Source organism: Natator depressus, chromosome 11 (assembly GCF_965152275.1).
Source record: "Natator depressus isolate rNatDep1 chromosome 11, rNatDep2.hap1, whole genome shotgun sequence".
NCBI lineage: Eukaryota > Metazoa > Chordata > Testudines > Cheloniidae > Natator > Natator depressus.
This window is the reverse complement of record NC_134244.1, coordinates 61152869-61165325: the sequence shown is the minus strand read 5'-3', so window position 1 is coordinate 61165325 and position 12457 is coordinate 61152869. Positions and strand designations below refer to the sequence as shown.

The following is a 12457-nucleotide window of genomic DNA, read 5'->3' as shown; positions in this document are numbered from 1 at the left end:
TGATCAATAAATAGGAGTATAACACAGGTATCTAAACTCTCCACTTTCTGGAACTGCAAAGGGCAACACCTGGCTACACGTAAGCATTTAAACGGAGAGGTGACATCTGGTCAGGATGACCCTGGAACAGTATAGCCCACATAGGTAAACAGACAGGCCAACCCAGGTAGCCAGAAACACTGTGTGGAACAACAGTGGGAGGTCTTGGCAGATGTGCAACAGTTGTTCCGGGGTAGGGGTACATCCACCTCTACTCTGCTGCAGATAAACTCATCCCACATCTCATAACCCCACTTTAATAACCCATATTAAAAAGCCAGATGATTTGTAACAAAAAAATGTGGTTGTGGAAATAAGGCACTTAAACATTACATAATTCAAGTTATCCTGCAACAAATTTCATGTGTAGGCAAGCAGTTATAGAACACCGATGGTTAATGAAGTGGCAAGGAAAGAGGCTAGAGTACTAGTTGTGAAAAACCTCACTCCAAGTGCTATCAATTGGGTATAGAAAATTTACACATTTCTGTGTGATGGTGAGAGAACGGAAATAATTTTTTGTCTGCATTTATGTCACCAACAAGTTGCCTTAACTTTATTAGAATATCAAGCTTCTTACTATAAGAAATTTTCCATGGATTTTTCTGAAAACACAGATTGTATCCAAGATTATTTGGATGAAACCATGAATGTCAGATCAAACAAACTGTTGTCTCCAGATGGGTTTCATCCTGTTTTGCTCCACATAGCTTGAATGAGACCCTTGCCTCCTCGTGGCTAAGGAGGTTCTGGGCCCATTATTGACAAGAATAACCACTTCCCTTTGTGAAGGCAGGGTACCAGTTATCCTTAATCAGGTCAAACACCTGCCTGAACCAATCTCATTTTTAACCTCACCTGTTGCTACACTTTGTCTAATCTCCCATTTCTCAGGGAAGGTTAAATTGGTATTGGAGCTGCTCTAATCAATTCACAATCTCATAGGCATACTTGGACCTTATGGACTGGCTTTAGGCATGGATGTAGTATGGCAATGATAACAGACCCAATAGCTTCAGAACTCCTCCTGGCAATACCAATGGGCTTTGTGAAGGAGTGTGTGGGAAGGGATTCATTACTCCCTTTCAAACAAGTCTCAAAGGGTAATAAGAGCCCTTATGCTTTCCATCCAAATATTCTCTGTGGTTTCATCTTGTCACAGATCTCATTAAGCATATGCAGAGAGCTCCTTGGCATGAAAGAGAGACATCTTTGCCTGCAGTTGCATTCTTCATTTGCTTAATGTCTACTGAAAATAGAGTTCTCGGTACTAGGGTAACAGAGTTATGAAGAAAACAAAATAAAGTTCAGCTCACAGTGCATCTGGGGAAACCGTGGACTGAATCAAGGAAAAGGAAAACCAAGTACTCCAAAATAGAATAAATGAATGATTCTTTCTCCAGTTCTGGGTAAGACGCTAAATGTCTGTCCTAAAAACCAACAAGATACGAAGGGATGCTTCTCCCAAAGACAATGGCTAACAAAAATTAAACATGTGAGGGTCTGAAAGTGCTACAGTTACAGTGGATGATAGAAAGTGAGTAAGGATTATATGGCAGAGGGCAAACTGTGTGAATCCCTTAACTGTATTTTATTTTGGTCAAACTGTACAATGGGTATGTTGATGTCTATAGCAAACAGACATAGGTTAATACAAATTAAATATATACATAAAAATTTATGAATCTGGACTCAGATTTAAAAAAGAAAAAAAGGGGGTTGCTATCATGAGGCCAAGATTTTTTTTTTTTTTTGGCCTTATTTAGGGGTTTTTATTTTGCTAAGACAGTCTTAATTTGACTAGAACAGCAGAAAAATTATTAATCAATATAACAATACTTCTACGATTATTAATCTAAAATATAGCTTTTCTTCGTATTTAAAAGAACAGTTGTCAATTTTCATAGCAAGAGATGCAATAATACTCACTAAAAGAGAGAATCAAGAAACACAATCTGTGTGAGGTTAAAATCCGCACAGAAAACGTATGTTTAAAAGGAGCCTAATACCCAGAAAATGCATTGTAGTTTCCACAGAAAAATAATCATATCTTTAAAAAAACCCTATAAGCTCTGAAAGCCTGGACATTTCAGATATGGCGCCACTTTTGGATAGGAGATAGAAGTCAAGACAGAAAGTCATAATTCCTTACTTAATGTTCCAGAAGACATACATATTACTTGTTCCCATGTTTCTTTATAAATAGAACTGGAATACTATATTATTAGTATTCCAGTTCTATCAAGAGGGTAAACTTCACCTGTGCTAGTACAAACTTTAACTCCATGATTCAAGCTCAACCTTAAGTCACAAACTCAAAGTACATCATGCCTACACAATGACTGAAAAGAGAACTTATCATCAAACCTTCAGATTTCCAGAAACAGGCACCATTTGTTTTAAAAAGCACTAGTAGGCCTTAATTGATCACCACAATTATTTAAAACCAAATTAAACAATGCTGCAGAGGAGAAGAGCTATCAAGCATGCTGTCATCCACATAAATCCTCTAAACAAACAATGCACAGGAATGATACCACTACTAAGAAGCTTCCAGAGGCAGAGAAAGTGATCGAAGTAATATTTTCTTAAAGAGTAAACAATGTTTCATGCTTTTGTAATACATTTGTATTAAAACCAACTAGCCTCTAAGAAAAAAGATATACATGTGCACATTTCCTTGAATCAGAAGCCTGGTGGGTGAAGCCTGGCTGGGAGCGGGGAACCAGGGGCAGCTGGGCTCTAGCTGCCTGGCTTTCTTCTCAATTTCAGGGCTCCAGCATGAAGGCCTGAAATTGACAAGACAACCAATAGCCAATGTAAGTAACACAGTGTCTACACCGGCACAGCATCACCCTAACTACACTGACATAATGACTCCACCTCCACAAGAGGTGTAGGACTTATGTCGGTATAGGAGGGCACTTGCATTGGCGGGACAAGGCTGTAGTGTGTCTACTGACATAATTAGGTCGACGTAAAATGCCTTACATCAATCTAGCTGTGTAGTGTAGAACAGGCCTAAGAGTAAAAGAGTGTAATCAGCAGTCTCACTATTTCCCCCATCTATCTCACATACAGAATTAGTTGATAAAACAAATCTCTGTAGGACCTCGCAGGAGAATGCACACTGATACAAATAAGTCAACAAAACTTCATGGAATCAAGAGCTGCTGATGCCTCATAAAAGATTAGTGTGGCTGCTTCATAGTCTAGATAATACTTAGTCCTGCCATGAGTGCAGGGGACTGGACAAGATTACCTCTCGAGGTGCCTTCCTGTCCTATGATTCATCTTTGTCTGGACTCTATTTTGCCAAATACTAATATTACTTATAAATGCGTACATTTAACAATATACTAAGAACTGTATTGTAAGAGAAAACCCAACTTTATTTGTTTTCCAGCAAATCAGATAGCATGCGATTAATTGTTTGTGGTACCTGTTTGGGTTTGATTAGAAAAAAAAGGGAGGAAGAGGAAAGAAGAATGGGAAAGGCCCATTTGTAGAAATTCTCATGATGGCACTTAAGCACACATTACTTTATCTTCCCACCTCAGAATGCAGGCATGTCAAGTATTAGCTAGTTCTCTCTCAATTTGGGCAAAATCATGATTCTTAATGCAAAGGAGAAGCAAAGTAGAAAGGAAACAACTACATTCGTGCACAGTGGACCATCATCTATTAGATAAAACAAATGAGAAAACCCTGAGCAAATCACGAAGGCATGTCTGACTCAAAGTGACATATCCATAAGATGGATCTTCCATAAATAATTATATTAGTGCTCTCTTTTCTGCCCAACTGGACTGAAAGGGAAAATAACCAACTGACATCAGAAAAAAACAAAAAGCTAAACTTTTTAACTCACCTTTTCAGTTCCAATATTCACTCTGCAGAAGAAAATACTAGCTGAGAATACTTAAATAAAAACTACAAGAGGAAACTGGGAGGGTGCTCATGATGACTTCATTTGTGGGTACATGTCTAATTACAAGGCAAGGTTATGGGATCAGAATAAATTACAAATGTTAGATTCTCAGACATATATGATATTCCTCTGTTTAAGAGTGGCTACATTTAGAAATAGAAATGCTAAACCTTACTATACTCTAAGTAATACGTAACAATATTTAGAAAGCAGAGGACAATTGCAAATATAGTGAAATGTTAGGTGCTGAGGGGTTTCTGGTAACACTATCAGTTTCCTGTGAACAGCAGGAAGCTTCACCTGGTGGATGAAGCTGATGATCACACTGAAAGTATTCCCATACTTATAGCTGAGTGTTTAGCAAGCATATTTTCACTAGATATTAGATTAGCAGCAAGATGCAATAGAGATTTAAAAAATTCATGAACACTCTGTACTATTATGAGCACAGTATTGTATGTGATTGGCCTTTCTTTTGGAAGAGATTTGTAGAGAGTGACTCAATATGGGTCCAATACTGGTAAGCAGCTCAAAGAAAAAAAGAGTTGACAATATTTTTGTGGTACTGGAATCAATTGATATATAAGACATTAGACCCCTCTTTACTAATGAAAGCAAATCTTCCCCTTCCTGTGTCAGTGGTTCATTTTTTTAATAGTCCTGAGATTAAGTGCTTATCTACTTTAACATCTCAATCTCTTAGCATAAAAAATACTCCGATAGTACTGTAGATTATTTATTTTTAGTATCTATTACATTTATATAACCCCTTTCATCTTGAGCTATAGAAAAGCATTTAAGTAATGGATGAAATGCAGGTATATAGTTTGCTAAGGGAACCTACCTCTAAGGTGAAACATGACAACACTAAGTGTCTAATACCACTATAACAATAGCTTAAAACAAGGATTGAAGCGTACCAGTCAATTAAATCTACAAAAGGAATTTAGTTCCTTTTCTATAAAGTCTTTGGAAAACCACCACTAGCCAAAAAGAAGCATCACTAAATGGAAAACTGAAAAATCAAAAACACTAACTCAATAAATAGAAAAAAAATTATGTAAAAATTCAGAGAGCTGATAAAACTCATAACTAATTCCACAGCTCATTTACAATGCTTTGTACAGGTAGTTTCTGATTCCCGCTGTGTTTATCAATTCTGAACATTTGTTAGTATGTTGGATACCTGGGAAGGAAACACACACACACACACACACACCATTATACCTAACTACTGTTATTTTTAATCAGCCAAATAGAAATTTGGCCAGGACACCAAAATGAATACCTGTTGCGGAAAATGAGGGTAATATCTGTATTATGTTTTGTAAATATAATGTGTACCTCAGTTTACCTTTTAACATTAAAGGAGGCTGTGAGAGGGAAACCAACAGCAATGGCAAAGATGAGGTACTATTTTAGGGGCCGTGGGGAAACAACAGGGTAGCTACAACTTGGCTCCAACTAATCTGGCAAGGTTTATTCTTCCCATGCAGAATTTAGGATCCAAGGGGATACAAAAAAAGATCCTAGACTAGGCAGCAAGGAGGATGATCAGCCATCAACTTGAGGTTAGTCTCTGAGAGAAACAGCATTCTACAGCAGCAGTCTGCTTCTCGAAATCCAGAGATGGAGGTAACTGAGCTGAATGGAACTTACCAAAATTTGCAAGGAAAGATCAGGGATCAAGTACAGGAAATATGGTTTTTATTGTTTTAACCATTCCCTCTGAATGCTATATACCTGTGAGTGGAAAAATAAATAATGTTTTGAAGAAGTTGCTTTTGAGTCACTTTAATCAGCTTGCTGGTCCCTGGAGTGAAAGGGCTTACAGTTGCCAGACACAGTTAGGCCTGTTGTGTTAACATGGTTAAGAAACCAGATCTAGTCCAACAGTTATTGGTTCATGGGGTTCTACCCTTTGAGAGAGGTTAAAGAAGCTAAGCCTGTTACCCGATGGATGCACTCAAGGGGGACTAAAAGGGGTCGAAAGCACAGCTCGCCCTGTAACTGACACCCACACTATTGAAAAATGCGTCATTTCGTCTAAAAGTTGGAGACATATTGTGCACAAGTGCATACATTTATTATAAATATATTCTAGCTTCAGAACCAATCAACACATTTTCCCCCCTGTGACTGACTGGCCAAAAAAAAAAAAAAAACTTGGCTGAAGTATAAAATAATAATGTCACAGGTTTCAAACAATCTTTTTTTCTTTTAAATCTTTGTTGCCTTTGTATGAGAGTTTTCAAATTGTGCTTCTCCTGCACCTGGCTACATAGAGCTGTTATATGGTAGTAACTTCATTTTAAAAGGACTTCTTTAGACAAGCATTTTGAGAGTGCTTTACAAGAGTGCTTTCAGCAGTCTTTAGTAAAGATCTGTGAGAAAATGTTCATCTCTGGGGAAAGTGGGGGGGGGGGAGTTTCACAGACATTTTGTAGTTCTGCATCAATATTTTTTGTTTGTTTTGAAGAGAAAGAAAGGAAATGAAGTGCCCTTTCAAAATGAAAATGGTACTAATTTTAGTGGAATAAATTTGTTAAACCTGTTGAATTTGTCCAGGGTTTTACCAGTATTATTTTGTTAAAGACATTCTGCATTCAATGAATGAAATAGCATGACCTTCTTATGAAATATGGTATATGGAAGGCAACCATGAATGCTCCCAATTTGCTCACCTTTCTGGCTGACATGATGGCAACTAGGAAGGCAACCTTCATGGATAGGTGGGAAATTGGCCAGTGGTTCAAAGTGTGGGCTGGTAAATAGAGTACAAGAATGAGGTCCAATTGCAATGTTCATTTCATCACGGTGGAAAGGTCCAAAGATGACCTTTCAGGAATGTGACTGTTGTGGGGTATTTAAAAATAAAATAATCTTCAACCAGAGGATGGAAGGCACTGATTGCGGCTAGATAGGCATACAGGAAGCAAATGGAAAGCCCTGATACCTTGAGGATGACGAAGTAATCTAAAATAGCAGGAGTACCCACTGTTTCTGGGGATAACTGGTTCTATTGCGTCCAGGTAGACAAATGCCTCCATTTAATGAGACAGCATTTTCCAGTGGAGTATTCTCTGCTTTGATTGAAAATAGATTGAATGGTGTCTGACTCTGAACGTTCTAGGTCTCATGCCCCTCCAAATACTAGACTGTGAGGTGGTGAGGGTCTGGGTTGAGATGCTTGATCTTGTCAATCTCTGAAATTAATAGATCCAGGAAGGGACAAATTTTGATTGGAGAACAGGTTGACATTCGTAAAACGTCAGAAAACCAAAACTGTCTGGGCCAGCTGGTGCAATGAGAATGGCCTAAGCTTTGTTGTGATGAATAATTTTCCGGATCTGTGGTAGCAGTGTCATTGGAGAAAAGGTGCATCTCAGGTGCTCTGTCCAGGATAACAGAAGGGCATTGCCCCTGGAGCCCCAACCCAGTGCTGCTCTGTGGCAGTATAAACTGAACTTCTTGTTCATCTGGGAATTGAAAAGGTCCCAGGTGGTGTTTCCCATTGTGTGTGGGGAGGGGAGGGAGGGAAGGGCTGATTTTTGTTTATAGTGGATCTGTGTATCTCCCACTGGCCTGTGAGGAAGTGACTGCTGAGACTGTCTGCTAGAGAGCTCTGAATACCTGGTAGCTATGCTTCCAAAAGTGTGTTGTGGTTTCTGATGCACCAGTTCCATAAATTGACTGCCTCTATATATAGAGAGAGAGGAAGAAATCTGGCCCCACCGTGTTTGTTTATATAGAAGACGGTTGCCATGTTGTCTGACATTATCTGGATGCGACAGGACTCTAAGTGGGAGGAATGCATTGCAGACTATGCAGACTGCCCTTAACTCTAGGAGATTGACAAGAGAACATGTGTCTTGCACAGCATGACTACCCATGTGTGCTCCCCAGACTACAAGGGATACACCTCTGATTATGGTTGTGTCAGGTGTGGGTGGAAAGAAAGGGACTCCTGCACGCACTTGTTCTGGGTTCATCCACCATACGAGAGAAGCCATCACCTTGGCAGGAGCTGTTACCTTGGTATTCATGTTGTCTCTACCTGTAGAGTAAACAGACTAGAGCCAGGCCTGTAAGCAATGGAGGTGAAGCCTGCTGAACAGTGTTATGCAGGTACACGAGGACACGTGACCTAAAATGGGAGAAGCAGATCTTGACTGTGGTTGGAGGTCAGAGGATTACTTGTTTTATCAGGCTGCTCATGGCCTGGAATCTGTTCACGGGGCGGTAGACTTTTGCTGAGGTTGAGTCTAGGGCTGCTTCTATACAGTCTACAGTATTTGTGGGAGTCAAAGGAGGCTTTTTTCTGTTTACACAGATTCCCAATGATGCCGGAAGATGGATAAAGGATAATGCTGCTGACTGAACTTCTTGGTTGGATCTGCCCATTGGGAGACAATCATCCAAGTTATGGGAAGACAGTCTAGCCTTTTTGTCTCATCTGGGCCATCGTCACGGAAAGAACCTTCGAGAAGGCCCTGGGTGCTGTTGCCAGCTTGAACAAGAAGTATGCTAGAAGTATACTAGTAGTGGTCTTGTCCCACTATGAATCTGATGAACATTCTGCGGGATAGATGAATATGCACATGAAAGTAAGTATCTTTCATGTCAAGAGTCGCGAACCATCTGTCCTTCTCCAGGGAAGAAATTATTGATGCCCATGTTAGCAAGTGAAATTTAGATTTGCAAATAAAGATTCAACTGGTGTAGATGAAGAATGGGTCTCCACCTTCCTCTTCTCTTTGAAACTATGAAATATGGGGAGAAAAAACCTTTTTCCCTTGATGCTGAGGTTGCACTTGCTCTAGAGCAGTAGTCCCCAAATGTTTTGGGGTCACGCCCCCCCCTTTACTCCTGTCCGCAGCCCCCCCTCAGCTGGAGCCGGGAGACGTGGACAGGAGTAAGGGAGGCCGAGGCTGGGGCCACACCTGGGATGAGGGGCAGGGTGAACAGCTGGGGTCGGGTCCAGGAGTGGAGCTGGATGGCGCATCTTCTCCACCCCCAGGTGGGGCTGGACTGGGCAACAACTTCCCTCCCTCAAAATGTTCCTCTGTGCCCAACAGTTTGGGGAACTCTGCTCTATAGCCCTCACTAGAGGGAAGAGTCCACCTCCTGATGGAGGATTTCCTCATGACAGTGGTCCCTGAAGAGGGGTCAGGAAGTGGGTTTGTGGGGGGAGGGAGGAGGAAGAGGAGAAGATAAAATTCTTCACTCTCCCACTCCCACCTCCTGAATAATAACTGGAAAATGGGTATGAAACTTATTTCTGAAAGTCTGATTTAAATTTACTTAACTTTGGACAGTACCTTTGCAATTAATATTGTCAATATGAGTTTTAAAAGGCAGGTTTTGTTTTAGGGCAACTCAGTGTAGCTAGTGATTCTCGGCAGCCCTGATATTCTTATGAAGTATATTTGAGTTATGAATTGAAGGGGCAAGCGCCCTGCAGTATACTGGAGTACTTTCCATTTCACAAAACAAAGAGAGGCAAGAAACGGGGAGAATGAACTCAGTCCCACCACAATTTTCCTGTTACAGTCCTATCCCCGCCCAACAGAATGGAAATAACATTGCTACTCTTCTTGAAGAAGCAAGGAAATTGGTCACGTGAAAGTATGTCAGATCTTCATACATCTGTATATAGATATAGATACATATGTATCTGTACCTGAATGAAAGAAAAGTACAAAGTTGCCATAGCTAATTACTAGATCATTCCTCTATTGCATGGATAAGACATTAGACTAAGAAAAAGGCCTCGTCCTCAGTGTTAATTGTTTGGTAATCAGGCCTAAAAAGAAACCAATAAGATTAAAGCCCAGGACCAAATTATGACTTACGGATCTAACTGAAGCAAATGACTCCAGTTCCCTCAGTAAATTTCAGTCCTAAATTCCAAAGACTTCAGCAAAGCCCTTCTAGCAATAAGAAACCATTACAAACTTACTTGCTTTGTAGTCTGAATTCAGACACTGTCAGCAGCAATACCAGATACCCTGCTTCAGTTCTGCTGTGCATGTGGTGCAAGTATGTTTGTCTAGGATCAGATGCCAATAGTTAACCTCATATTTTGGGCATGTCAGATATTTAGACGCTGTGGCCTAATTAAAGGCATCACATTCCCCTTCATTTTCTTAAAGACAACACCAGAAGAGAGGTTTAGCTTTTTATAACAGTGCATGCAAATACTTCCATGTGTTTCTCTATGCAATAATTTTGATTTAACAGAAAAAGATATTAAATTTGACAATAATCCAGTTATATAATTATCTGTAAACTGCTGAAAAGAGATAAGTGCTAAATATTATGAAAACAATTAGATAAAAACCAAGGTCCAAATACTATTTTGGATTTTTTTGTTAACGCACATATGGAAAGAATATAGGGGTTGAGGTACTTTTAGCTTTAAAGTCAAATATAGGGTTGTTGTTGAAATAAGTATTGGATCATTTTCAAAAGTTCAAGTGACTTGCTAACAGAAAACCAAGAATAACTAACTCAGTAACGGGAAAACTAAAATCGTAGTATTAGGAGGACTGGTTAATATCTGGAATGCATCGATCACAAGGGATATGAAATAAGTAATTCTAAGATAAAGAGGAAAAATAACAGAAGAGATATATCTTGTAACATATCTAGTATAAATAAAGATTGATCAGCCAACACTTACGATATAGTTTCTTAAATTTTATATGGATTCCCTTATGTTTGTAAAAGAAATAATTTAGTATCTTCTGTTTATTCAGCCCCATATGCTAGGTATTATTCTGGGGACATCATTAAAAACACATCCATCATATGGACAATATGGTGGACCCAGATTTCTAAAGTATAGATTCTTCAATGAATTTTTAAAGCACACAATAACTATATATTTTGTCCATTTGAACCACATAGATATAATCCCTATTTAAGTAAATTCAGAGATCTTTTGTACATTCAGAGACTCTTTAAAAGTCTGAGAACTCTGGCACATGCTTAAAGTACACTCCTACCCTGAAAAGTGATTTACTCCAGGAATTTGCTCACTATGTATATTCAGAATCATATCTTTCTTCAGTGAAAACACTTTACTACCTTTTGCTGCTGGTAGCCAATGCAGAATCAAGAGGATGCACCATATTCTAACCTGGCTCATACATCAATAGTATCCATAACTATGTTTTGTTTGCATTTTTAATTCAATTTGTCTTTGGATTTGGATCTAGTGTAACGGAGGACAGAAAACAATAGACTAGCAGAGATGACAATAAGGGCAAAATTAGCTTTGCAGAATTTTTGTCATCAATGAGATACAATAGCCAGAAAGAAAACAGGTGGACTTTCAGAACTCATATTGAGTTTTTAGGGCAGACAGTTAGAAAACCCTTCATTTAAATGAAACCAATTTGAAATGCAATCATTGAGACAAATATGGAATCCCAACATCCTCATTTTTACATATTCCATTTTTAGAGGAGATATTCACTTTTATTTCCAGAGAAACATGTGTATAGATTGAAAATTAACTGGGACCATAATTGGATGATCTTTTTACACTATCTTCATTTCCTTAATACTCCAGAACATCCTAGCATCATTTCTGTTATGAAAATGAAACTGTCTGGTAAATGACATAGTGGTGACCTCCAGCACTGCTAAAATTAAAGGTCTACTGGCATTGCCATTATGAACAAAAATTCAATTTAGTTCTTTTACATAAGTTTGCATAAGGCTAAAATATGAAATATAATTCCGTCCTTCTCCCAAGATGTGAATACAGTATGGAGCTAAGACGAGGCATGTTTACTGGTCCATTAAAATATGCATCAGGGTGATTATCTAAATAGCATTTATTTTTCAAAACATGTTAAGATATCTTTTACATTTCATGCTAGATCTTGTGTGTGTAACATAGAATGTTAACTCATTCAATTAGAGGTCCTTCAGACAGATGAATCCTTTCCATACATATCAAGAATACAGTTCATAACATTCTTAAATATATGGAAGCTACAGCAAGAACACATCATTTCCCAAGACTACAGGCTGGAAGAAATCCTGCAGAAGGTTGAAATTACAAACATTCTAAATGACCTATTATAATGTAAACCTTAGTCTGGAAGGTTTCATTGACTTCAGTAAAATTGAATGCTTTCCCTGACAGGCACAAACTAGAACACTAAGTTCTGTTCACAGCATTAACTTTCTTTTCAAAAAAATGTTGGTGGAATGTTTATTTATCAGTCTTTTCCTTTTTTAAAAACGAAATTAAACCAAAGCAAACAGAATGCAAAACATGCAATTTCAAAAAAGTCATAAGTGGTCTAACTTTAAACCAACAAAGGCACAAACATTTCAGATCCAAGACTTAAATTCCATCCTTAACCCACCCACTTGTGCTCAGGAATTTTAATCACACACTGTTCTGAGACCCCTACAATACATAGTCACATTAGGGTAAAGTAAGGCAGGGTAGTAGCCTTACTTCTT

General features: G+C 38.7%; 1 protein-coding gene across 1 annotated transcript in view; it reads right to left on the bottom strand.

Moving 5' to 3' along the window:
- PARD3B (par-3 family cell polarity regulator beta) overlaps positions 1–12457 on the bottom strand; it is a 617867-nt gene that overhangs the window by 390402 nt on the left and 215008 nt on the right. The gene's annotated exons all lie outside the window — the stretch shown is intronic.